The sequence below is a fragment of the Chiloscyllium plagiosum genome, unplaced genomic scaffold (genome assembly GCF_037043375.1).
Source record: "Chiloscyllium plagiosum isolate Xiang-an unplaced genomic scaffold, Cpla_swu_hap1 HiC_scaffold_37, whole genome shotgun sequence".
Lineage (NCBI taxonomy): Eukaryota > Metazoa > Chordata > Chondrichthyes > Orectolobiformes > Hemiscylliidae > Chiloscyllium > Chiloscyllium plagiosum.
In genome coordinates this window covers 20,689,116-20,702,034 of record NW_028270175.1, presented here as the reverse complement: position 1 = coordinate 20,702,034, position 12,919 = coordinate 20,689,116, and positions in this window count along the sequence as shown.

Genomic DNA, 12,919 nt, shown 5'->3' with positions numbered 1-12,919 from the left:
GACAGAAAACACAACGTGGGCCTTGCCCACGTCCCACCATAGCCTCAGGGGATGGAAGCTTCCCTGCTTCCTTCTCCAGCCGGCCCAGGACCGACGAAACGAGTCCTGGAACTTCTCGTCCTCCAACAGTAGTCATTAAAGTGCCAGTACAAGGACCTGGGCCAGGCACTGAACTGACAGACCTCCGCCCACACTGGGTGATGATCTGTGCACGGCACCTGCCGCATGGAGGCCACGAAACGTACAGGTGGTCGATTCTGGAAGCTCAGACTCCAGGCCTCACAAAGGTGAAGTCGATGGAGATTCCGCCAGATGTCCACCAGGTCGAGGGACTTAACCAAGTCCCCCAACCTCCTCCCCGACACCAAACCAGACCGGGCACCACCACGGTCCCTGTCCTTGAGGATGCAGTTAAAATCTCCCCCGAGGACAACACACTGGCTCTCATTGATGGAGGCGAGATGAGCGGACACTTCTCCGTAGAAGCGCATTTGCCTCGGTCTGACTACGGGAGCGAAGACGTTCACAAAATGAAGCACTGCGTACCCCAGCCGAACCGTCAGGTGAAGCAAATGGCCTGGCACAGGCTCCCTGACCCCCAATATCTCCGGCTGAAAATGCGGGGCCAACCAGATAGCCACCCCGCCAGATCTGCGGGTTAAGTGACTCATGTAGATTCCCCCCCTCCACTTCAGGAGCCAGGTGGCTTCGTCTCCCGGGGTAGTGTGGGTTTCTTGCAGGAAGCACACCACATACCTCCCGTCCCGGCGGACCGAGAAGTTCTGGAATCTGCGCTGTGACTCCCTGCTGCCGTTGATGTTGATGCTGGCTATAGTTATCTTCATGTCAGCAGTATTATGCAACCACCACCAGTACAGTTAAAAACTCTATACATTTACTGGGAGGACATGTGAGGGGCTCAGAAATTCCCTCGCCCTCAGCAGGAGTGCACTGAGGAAGTTCCTGACGCGCTTTCGCTTGTTGATGTCCAGCACAGGTGCTTGGTATGCAGCCTGAGCCGACCAGTATACCAGCTTGAAGGAGCTTGAGCGGTCGAATGCTAGTTGGTCTCTATTCTGGCGACTTCGAGGTTCCTCAACAAATTCCCGAAGTTCTCCGAGGGGGAGTTCGGTGGGGGACACCTGAGAGTCAAAGATGTTTCTGGCAGATGGACACCGCATCATCCCCAGTATCCAACACCGAGCCCCCAAACCCTCCTCCAGGAAGTCGCCCTCAGTCACTGGCCCCTCCCCATAGTGAGAGTGGTGGCTTGTCCGGCACACTGACCTCAACCTCCCAGCAACCCCACCCCAGGGTCACCGATGGTAACCTCCTCAGTGCACCCCTTCCCGGAGTGCTCAGAGGTCGGGTCATTGAGTGGCAGAGGCTCTGGCCCCGTTTCTCTCCCAACACCGGGGTGGCTGGCTTCTCAGGGAAAACGTCCTCCCCCAGGGCCAAGGTGCCTGGAAAAACAGTCTGGGAGGGCAGAGTGAGGATAAGACCTTCCTCCTCTCCCCCACTCAATGACCCAGCAGTAACAAAAAGTAACAGCTCGCATCATGGCCCATGTTGGTTTGTAGTTCATCCCCAGAGGTTGGTGGAACAATGGCAGCAGATGGACCTGCTGTAGCCCCCAGGAGCTCAGGCAGATGAAGCCATGGTACAGGACAGGCAAGAGATGACATGGGCTCATCTCCTGAGGAGGGAGAGCACTGCTGGTGTGCCACCAGGAAGCGTCTCCTCTCCAGGGGGCGACACCACTTCCCCAGGGAGGCAGAGGGTACTTTATGGGCCCCCCTCCCCCCTTGGTGATCATGGGGCCTGAGGCGCCTCCCCCCCAACCTCTCCAGGAACACTATTGGCTGGGGGAAAGCAGAGGGCACGGCAAGGGGTGGAAGAGTTAGTTATGTCACTACCTATCCTGGCCTTGGGATGTCAGGTGGTGGGTGGGGCAGGACAGGTCAGAGCCGGGCTCCGGCTGGGTGGGGCAGGGCTCCAGATCCTCAGGCTCAGGTGTTGTGGTGTGGGTATCAGCCACACGTTTCCCAGGACTTGTCACTGTGGGGCAGGAGTTAATCACAAGGCTAGGGGCATAGATTCCCTGGGATTGATGCCACAGGGTGGGGTTCAGGGACTACGGATATTCTGGTGCGGGGGTCAATGGGGTAAAGTACAGGCACAGGATCAGAGGGGTGCGAATCAGAGTTCCCACACCAGGGCAACATTGGCATAGCCACAGTAATTTTGCACTGGTGTGGGGCAGGGTGAGGGTCCAATCCCGAGGGGGGGTGACACAGTGTTCCATCTGTGCGGCGAGTCTTTCTCCACGCCTTCTGTCCGGTGGGATGCTCACCACCCACACTGCCAGAGGCTGAGGTACCAGTAGCCCCTGGCTTACCCCCTGCTGACAGGGCTTGTGGGGTTGCCCTCGAGGAGAAGGAGTGGGTGTGGCAGTACCGCCTGTGACTGCTGGTGTGGGTTGGGCAGCCTTTTGGGTGGGGCAGTTCTTTCTTACGTGCCCCACCTTGTTGCACAAGTGGTAGCACATGCAGTCCGGAAGACGCGGTAGGCCGTGCCTTTGGAGGAGGGTAAATGAGCCCTCAGTGACCTCCTCCCGGGCCAGGCAGATAAACACCTGACATCAGAAGGAGTACATGTGTCTGAGGGTGGGGTCTTTCAGACCCAGCAAGAGCGTTTGGACACCTGACCAGATCTCCCCTAGTGTTTGGAGATGGGGGAGAAGGAGCTCACTGGCAAGAGCATTGGAAATCATGACCCTCTGGGCTGTGACCTCTAAAGGGTCAACAGGTAGGAATGTCCTGCCCATGAGCCCCTTCTACACAGCCAGGTGGACTGCCTCAGTCCTAAGGAAAAAAATTGCCTTCCCATACATTCGGGCTGCAGCGACAATGGCTAATGAGCCAACCACGCTCGCCACAGCCCTATGGTGGCATGGTGGCTCAGTAGTTAGCACTGCTGCCTCACAGCACCAGGGACACAGGTTCAATTCCTGTCTCGGGTAACTGTCTGCGTGGGATTCCTCCGGGTGCTCCGGTTTCCTCCCACAATCCAAAGATGTGTAGGTTAGATGAGTTGGCTATGCTAAACTGCCCATACTGTTAGATGCATTAGTTGGGGTAAATATAGAGTAGAGGAATGGGTCTGGGTGGTTACTCTTTGGAGGGTCAGTGTGGACTTGTTGGGCCAAAGTGCCTGCTTACATACTGTAGGGAATCTGATCTAATCTAATGCAGGCCTTGATGGTCATGTTCGGGTGCAAGTACACCTGGTGGGTGGCACGGTGGCACAGTGGTTAGCACTGCTGCCTCACAGCGCCAGAGACCCAGGTTCAATTCCCACCTCAGGCGACTAACTGTGTGGAGTTTGCACGTTCTCCCTGTGTCTGCGTGGGTTTCCTCCGGGTGCTCCGGTTTCCTCCCACAGTTTAAAGATGTGCAGGTCAGGTGAATTGGCCATGCTAAATTGCCCGCAGTGTTAGGTAAGGGGTAAACGTAGGGGTATGTGTGGGTTGCGCTTCGGCGGGGCGGTGTGGACTTGTTGGGCCGAAGGACCTGTTTCCACACTGTAAGTAATCTAATGCAGGCCTTGATGGTCATGTTCGGGTGCAGGTACACCTTAACCCCCAGGCATTTATTCAGGTGCCTGAAGTGGGGGGGGGGGGGTCAAGGTTGTAGCTGGGACTGGAGCAGCCGTGCCTAAGGCAGCATAGGTTCAGCTGGGGCAAGCGATCAAGGGGCTCGCCATGTTGTGCTGCTGGCTGGTATACTGCAGCAGTAGTGGATGCAGACCCCATGCAACAGTAACAGTTTTAAGTCTAGGGTGGGGCCTAGACTTAAGTGTGGTTGGGGTCCTGTAGCACCAACAGGCTCAGGCAGCAGCAGTAACAGGCCCAAGTTGGTGGGGCCCAGGCAGCAGCAGCAGTGCTGAGGTGTAGGCAAGCCCCAGGCTGCAGCCGTGTTGGGGGTAGCTTCTTGCACAGCGGAGCACAGCTCAAAAATAAGGGAAACAAAAAACAATAAATAAACCAAAAGAACAAATGCCTTCCCTAAACAAGAGGAAATAAAAAGAAAACTCTCCTCCTCCAAAACACAGGAACCAACTATAGCAGGAACACACTGGCACCAGCCAGGACAGAGTCAGTCCCCTAAATTGAGGAGATTCTAAATCTGCTGGTCATATATTTTTTAAAATCTGTGGAAGTGCTTATTTTTCCCCAGCATCCATGCAGTGTGTGTGCAGGTGTAGGACACAGTGAAGAACACCAGGTGTTTAAATCTTTATTTGTATTGCACCACCAGGAAGAAAAAACCTGAGTAGTCAGTGACAAGCAGCACCCTTCTCAAAAGGGGGATCAAAAAGATGAAGGGGAGGGCAGGGATTAAAAGAGTCGGAGGGGGAAATAAAACACTCCATTCCCTGTGGTGCCCACCTCTCCCTGAATGTTTCAGACACAGGGAGAATGTCTGAGTTATGTGGAGTTTGCACAGTCACCTGAGGCTGGAATCGAACCCAGGCCCCTAGCGCTATGAGGCAGCTGTGCTCATCACTAAGCCACCACGCCACCACATCCTTTTTTTAATTTTATTGAACAATACACAGTTTACAAAACAATTAATGTTAACAGCTGTGTACAAAGTAACAGCAATTTACAAGGGAGAGGAGCAGCAAAGCCAAGCCCCAAACCCCACCATTCAACCAGTTTTCAGGGGAATGAGGACAAACCTCAAACCCCAGTTTCAGTCATCACATAAGAGTAACAATGACAAATATGTATGAGACAGTCCAATTACATTAAAAAAGTATATTTTTAAAAGTACTTAAGCACAGATCCCCAGCAACCCATCCATCTCTCCCACCTTCCAGCCTTTCCAAGGCAGCCTGCCCTATGTCCTTTCTGGCTCTCAGTCCATCCCATTCCCCTTTTGGCTCTTGGTCTGTCCTGACACACCTTCTGGCTACTTCTAGAACAACCCTAGGTCTTCCCCAATCCCCCAGGATGACAGCGAGCAGGACGGCCTACCCACCTAGCTTCCCTAACTGCCCTTCACACCTTCTGGCCACCTCCAGGACAACCTGCCCCGGTACTTGCCCACAGTGACAGCACTAAGGACAGCCTACCCGCCTTCTGGCTCAGTCTGCCCCTATGTGCCACCTGGCTCTTGCCCACATGCAGTTCAGCATGTGGACTGCCCTGACACACCTTCCGGCCACCTCTAGGACAGCCCATCCCTTTTCCTAGGACGATAGCGTGCAGGGTAGCCCACAAGCTTTCCGGATCTTGGCCTGCCCCAATGCACCTTCTGGCTCTCGGCTGCTCTGACACACCTTCTGATCACCTCTAAGGCTGCCCGTCCCGATTACCCCTTCTTCGGACGACAGCACTCAGAATGGCCTATCCACCTTCTGGCTCTCTGGGTGACCAGCATGGGGATGGTCTACCCACCCTCCGCCTTTCAGAGCAGCCTACCCACCCGCCAACTCTCGTAGTGACAGTTTTCAGGATGACCTCTGAGCCTCCCAGATCACAGAGGGGTCTGCCAGACCCAGGGACACAAGACAGTGCAGGCGATAACCCCATTGTCAGAAATGGAGTCCACTCCAAACTGCAGAGTCCATTGCTAAAAAGCAGAGTCCACAACCGAGGGCAGAGTCCACTCCTGAAGGCAAATGCACACCCCACAGCACACAGGTGTTCAGTTTCCATAGAGTCCTGCCTATCGATAGAGAACCAGGCCCACTCACAGGAACACAGTATATTGTAAAGGTGCAGTTAACTCACAGTTTGGTCTACTCCCGAACTCCAGGATGCAAGTGCTCACCTCCCAGCACACACACACACAGGTGTTCAGTCTTTACAGAGGTCTAGTCCTAGGGCCAAGTATACCCACAGGAATAACTCATCTGGAAGGATGTATTTTCTCACAAGGGTTCAGTCCAAACACCAAAAAACAGTGAAGACACACAAAAACACAAAGAAAACTAGAGAGTAAGGGCTAAGCTCTTTCACAAAATCAACACTGTCCTTTTCTCAAAGTAAAAGAGAAAAGAGGAGCACACAGGCCATAACCAGCCAGTGAAACAACAATCCCCTAATGAGAACTGAGTTATACCTGAAACACATTGACTGTGTGGAACAAGTAATTTAGAAATCAGTTCTCAATGAAAAGGAATACTCATATCTTCCTGCTGGTGGAAATTGAATAAAGATTGGTGCACCTTGTTTTTCTCACTGTGTCTCACACCTGCACACACACACCATGGTGCTGGGGAAAAATAAGCACTACCGCAGTTAGGCAGTAGTGTGGGGGTTAAATAAAGAAAAAAAAGAAAATAAACAGGAGTGTCTCAAAAAAAAAGGAATACTAGTTAACAAGCTGGCTAAATAATTCAGCCAGTTCAGGAATCGGTTTCCTCCAAAATGCAGAAAGCAACAACAGCCAGTAACACACCAACTGTGGCCCAGCCAGCACAGAATCAGTCCCCTAAGTGCAAACTCCACATAGACAGTTGCCTGAGGGTGGAATTGAATCTGGGTCACTAGCACTATGAGGCAACAGTGCTAACCACTAAGCTACCATATCTCCTGGTTATATTTATATATATATTTTATTTTCTAACGCACTTTTCTTTTTTAACAACTCCTATATTTTTTTTTCTTACCCCCGCACTACTGCCTAACTGCAGTACTGCTTATTTTTTCCCCAGCGCCCATGGTGTGTGTGTGTAGGTGTGAGACCCAGTGAAGAACAACAGGTGTACAAATCTTTATTCAATTTCCACCACCAGGAAGAAAAGAAACACCAGGGTGGCCAGTGACAAGCAATGGCCTTCTCAGAGGGCAATGCTGCATGATCAAAAAAGTAAAGGGAAGAGCAGGGATTATATCAAAATAGAGTTGGAGGGGGAAATAAAACACTCCACTCCCTGCAGGGCTCACCTCTCCAGATACAGGGTAAATGTGCAAACTCCACACAGACAATCACCCAAGGCTAGAATCAAACCCAGGTCCCTGGTGCTGTGAGGCAGCAGTGCTAACCACTGAGCCACCATGCTACCCCATCACCTAGCTATATGTTTTTTATATTGGTCAGTCTGGGCTTTCCTGGTTGGGGCCATTCGCCTGGGCCAATCAAGAACCTCAGTCAACAAGGTCCACCTGATTCTAAACACTACAGAGTGTTTCTGAATAAACAGAGAACGTAACATGTGACAGATATTAGCCACAGAGATTTCAGTCATCCTTTCCATACTCCCCAGTGAGAGAAAACTCATTGAGACCCCTCTCTACCCTGTACACACCGACACACACACACATTATAATCAGCCTCTCTTCCACCACAAGCAAATACACACACTGTAATCAGCTTGTTACCCACCCCTATACAAACAATGAATTCAGCCTCTCCTACCCCACAGAATAGAATCGATGCCCTAACCAGAAGGGACGTAGGGGTGGCCGGATGGGTGGCACAGTGGCTTGCTGGGGTCTGTATTGTATGCATTGTTTTTATGTAATTGGACTGTCTTTTATGTACAAATGTCATTGTTATGTCATTGTTATTGTTTTGTAATGATTGAAACTGAGGTTTGACGTTTGTCCTCATTTCCCTGAAAACTGGTTGAATGGTGGGGTTTGGGGCCTAGCTTTGCCATTCCTCTCCCTTGTAAAATTGCTGTTTCTCTGTGTACAGCTGTTAATGCTAATTGTTTTGTAAACTGTGTATTGTTTAATAAAATTTAAAAAAGAGAATCAATGCCCTCTTCTGAGATGAGGCTTGGAGGCTGGAGACATCTAATGAGGCAGTTAGGTATTTGGGGTCACTGCCTTCTTTCCACCTCTACCTCAGTTAAGTTCAGACCAGGAAGGCTCATGGACAGATTCTCCACCCCATCACCATATGAGGCTCCTCACTTAAGGGCTCCATCTTTATGCCATGAGTATTCAATGACAGGTGGGACAATCACCATGTTGGAATTCTATAAAGATACCCCTGAAATATTTGCTCGAGCACCTCCACGGTGGTAAGATGGGGATCCTTGTTAAAAGGCACAGTATCTGATTGAGAGATCCAGCATCAGGTTATGTGTGAGAGGTAATTTCGGTTTAAACTTTAAGATGTGCCTGGACCACAGACTGGTCTATAATAAAAGACAAAACTTTTGTTTCTTTTCTAGAACATTTTATATACTCAAAAGTAGAATAGTTTAAATTGTGCAGAATGCTGACAGTTTGTGAGCAGAGTAAAAACAAGCAGGCTAGTTTAAATTGTGCAGAATGCTGACAATTTGTGAGCAGAGTAAAAACAAACAGGCCCTTGATTGATGAAACCATTGACACAGGAGGGAAGGATGAGTCCTTGACTGATAAGACTCCAGGATGGGGGAACGACTTGAGAGACATCTGTTTCAGATTAAAGCCTTTGACTGATAAGACTACAGGGTGAGAAAAACAACAAACTTTGGAGACTCTGGAGCCTTTTGTTGCAGACTTTGTGATAAAAATAATGATGTTTTTAAGAATGTGAACCTCATGGCTTGTTGGAGCCAAGGAGAGGAGGGACTTGTGCTGTATATAATGGGAGACTTTGTAAGCCTCAGCGCGCCTTTTCTTCAAGGGTGCCCGACTCTGCAGACTTGACTTGTTAATAAAACTTTGTTTTCCTGAATTTGTCTAGAGCGATTATTGAGAAGCGATTTTCGTTTCTAACAACTTGGGGGCTCGTCATCCGGGATCAACACTCCGGCCGCAAGGGGAGTTGAGGAAGGATATCGGAGAAGGTGCACCCTGCCGAGTTCGGCAGTCCCTGATTCCTTGCTTGTCGCCCCGCGCGGCTTGAGCGAGTGATATCCGGGAGGCTCAGGAAAACAAAGGAGGGGTGTACCCGAGGCAGTGGGGACGGTTAACGATCGAGTAATTTCGGTGCACCGAACCCAGGTAAGAAAAAACTTGCGGGGACCGTGTTTCCGGAGGACTGGGTACCTACGGGGTGCCTGTGGATTTTTTTTTCTACAGAGACGTGGGACTCAGGAATCTAGAGACCGGGGCTCGCCTGTGAGGGATTTTGCAGAGACCGTGTTTGAGGAGGAACGTGTACCTACGGGGTGCCTGTGATTTGTGTCACAGAGACGTAGGACACAGGAATCCAAAGACCGGGGGTGCCTGCAAAGGAACCTGGGCGATCACGGGACTGAAGGTCCGGGAATTGGCTACATTGTGATAGATTATCACGGGAAAAATACGAAGTCCTCGGAAATGGGAAATAAGGGATCTAAGGCGATTAAGGGAAAGGTAGGCTTAAACAGGGACAATGACACATACCCCGGGGTACCTGACGATAGTCCGTTAGGGAGAATGCTAAATAATTGGGATCAGGGTGGAAGAAAGGGAAAATCTAAAAGGAAGATGGTAAAATACTGTCAAAAGTGGTCCCAGAAACCTATTCAGGGCGACTCAGTGTGGTGGCCTAGATTCGGTACTGACGAAGACTGGGTCCGGCAAGCCCTCATTTTATATGTCAATTCAAAACCTGATGTTAATCTGGAAGAAAGTGATTATGCCCTTTGTTGGCTACCGGTTACGATATCTTGCCAAATGCAGGTGACTAATAAAGACTCGAAAGGGCAGAAAGAATGGGACCCTTTAGATCACTTACCGCCGCCCTACGTGACCCCGTCTGCTCCACAAAATGTTCCTTCGGGTGACGACGATTCAGGGGAAGGGGAAGAAAATGGGGAGGAATCACAAACTACCTCAGGGGTACAGACCAGATCTCAAGCTGAAAAGGGTCACAGACAAAACCCTGTCTCGATTGCAAGAATGAATCCACTCCGGGAAGTGCCCATGGGGGGCGAGGAGGGAAGGACGGGATATGTGAACGTTCCCTTGATGAGTACTGAAGTACGGAATTTCAGGAGGGAGATGAAGGGTCTACTAGAGGACCCCATGGGACTTGCTGAACAATTGGATCAGTTCCTGGGTCCGAATACTTACACGTGGGAAGAGATGTGTTCCATCATGAAAACATTGTTCTCTAGCCAGGAGCGTCAGATGATACGACAAGCTGCGCTCTTGGTCTGGGAGAGAGAGGGGGGAGAAGGAGGGGAACAGAAGTTTCCCCTCACCGACCCCGAGTGGGATAAGAACACGGAGGGAGGACGGCGCAACATGAGAGACATGCGGGAATATTGGATAAAAGGAATAAGACACGCAGCCCCGAAGGGGCACAATTTTACCAAGGCCTTTGGTAATCATCAAAACCCGGAGGAAACCCCTACCGACTTCCTAGACAGGATTAGGAAGAATTTGCAGCAGTTTGCTGGGGTGGACCCTGAGACGGACGTGGGGCAACAACTCATACGGGTAGAGTTTGTATCAAAAGCCTGGCCGGACATACGAAAGAAGTTAGAGAAAATGGATGATTGGGATAGTAAATCTTTAAGTGAACTACTACGGGAGGCGCAAAAGGTGTTTGTGAGAAGGGACGATGAGAAGCAAAGGAAGGCGACAAAGATAATGATGCAAACGGTGCAACAAATGACAGCTGGAAGAAAGGAAAAGGGAGAGCCGTGGCAGAAACAGGAAAGGGGAGAGTCGTGGCAAGAGCAGAGGAAAAGAGAACCATGGCCGGAACAAAGGAAGAGTGGAGGAACGCGAGACCGCGACAGGGAAACGAAGAGGACACTCAGATGTTACTATTGTAATGAAGAGGGACATTTTAAACGGGAGTGCTCCCGCTACAAGCGGGAGGTGAGGTCGTACGCCCTGATGGAGGAAGATTAGGGAGGTCGGGGGTTCCTACCCTTGGGGCAAAAGGACTATCGACAGGAACCCCTGGTAAACTTGAAAGTAGGGCCCCAAGGATCGGAGATACTTTCGGGAAAATCTGGAAAGAGCGAGGATTGATAACTTCCCGGGGAAAAGAATTAGCTCACGAACAAATGATCAGCCTAACGTTGGAAGCCCTGGCGTTACCTACGGAACTTGCAGTAGTCCATGTACCCGGTCACCAGAAGGGGTCGACACCGGAAGCGGTGGGAAACCGGCTGGCAGACGAGGAAGCCAAGCGGGCAGCGGTCGAAAAATCCGTCCAATTGTTAACGTTAATACCGTTGCGGGAAGGGCTCGCTAAACAACCCGTCTTCACCCAGGGGGAGATTGATAAAATGGATCAATTGGGTGCCCGGCTAGATACTAACGGGAAGTGGACGGTTCCTGATGGGAGACAAGTACTGAACAAACAGATCACCCGGGGTATTCTGCACCGATTACACCATCAGACCCACTGGGGGGTGCAAGCCATGTGTGATACAATCCTGAGAGACTATGTATGCAGGGGGATATACACATTAGCCCAACAAGAGGTAGTCGGATGCCCCACTTGCCGGCGTATTAATCAGAAGGCCATGCGTTCTATGCCAGCCGGTGGTCAGCCCCTAGCGATTAGGCCATTTCAGAGGATCCAAGTCGACTTTACAGAATTACCCCCAGTACAGAGATGGAAATATCTGCTAGTAATAGTAGACCATTTCACTCACTGGGTAGAGGCTTTCCCAACTGCCAAAGACGATGCACCAACCGTGGCCCGACTGTTGTTAGAGAACATAATCCCGAGATATGGCATAATGGAATCTATCGACTCCGACTGCGGGACGCATTTTATTTCTAACCTACACCATTTGATCTGTACTACCCTGGGTATCCAATGGAAATTCCACGCACCCTGGCATCCTCAGAGTTCGGGTCGAGTTGAGAGAATGAATGGCACGCTCAAGACCCAATTGACTAAGCTGATGTTAGAAACTAAGTTACCCTGGCCAAAGTGCCTGCCCATTGCCCTATTGAGGATACGTACGGCACCTCGCCGAGATGTCGGGGTTTCCCCCTATGAAATGCTGTTCGGATTACCGTATTGGAGTAAGGTTGATGGATGTCCCACTCTACAAGGGGGGGATGTATTTATCCGAACCTATTTACTGGCCTTATCCCGTTCTTTTGCAGAACTCCGGAGGAAAGGTCTCCTGGCTCAGACTCCGCCGCTTGACTTCCTCCTGCATAAGGTGGAGCCCGGAGATTGGATACTTGTTAAGACATGGAAGGCCGAAAAGCTCCAGCCGCGGTGGGAAGGACCGTTCCTGGTTCTGTTAACAACTGAAGCAGCTGTTCGGACGAAAGAAAAAGGGTGGGTCCACGCATCAAGGGGCCTGTTCCGCCTGAAGAAGAAAGCACCTGGACATGCGAGCAAGGGAACAAGCCGTTGTCGGTAAAACTGAAAAGACAGCAATAATGAACTCTACTTGGACTGTATTGGTGGAGATATTGATCAGTTTACTCCTGTATGTGGGGGAGGGTGAGGGGAGATGTGACAAATGTCGAACTACAGTAAGACTTGGGATTCGAATCTATTCGGGATCATTTGTGTCCCATTCCTATGTGGACGATAGGTGTTACGATGTGAGTGCACGCCATGAATGTTGGGAGGATGGGAGACCCTATTATCAGATATATAATAAAGGATACGGTGGCAAAATCCATGGATGCCCTATAAATGACCGCTGGGTGTGTATTAGCAAAACTGGGAGGTGGGACCTATCCTCCGTGTTGCTCAGGGAGCAGGTTGACAGAGTCAAGGAGACCAAGATACAGATCCCTGATCGGGGGTTGGGGAAAGAGCAAGACCGTCAGGGAACGGTCGTGCTCCCTAAAGTGCCATCTGTATACGAAGAGGTAGAAGGACAGATTGAACTCCCTGATGTTACACAAAACCTGTTTATTGATCTCACCTCTAGAATAGCCACTGTTTTAAATGTTAGCAATTGCTGGGTCTGTGGGGGGCCGCATATGTCGGAACAATGGCCGTGGACTGGTCAAAGCTTAGACATAGGGGAATTGCTGCAAACC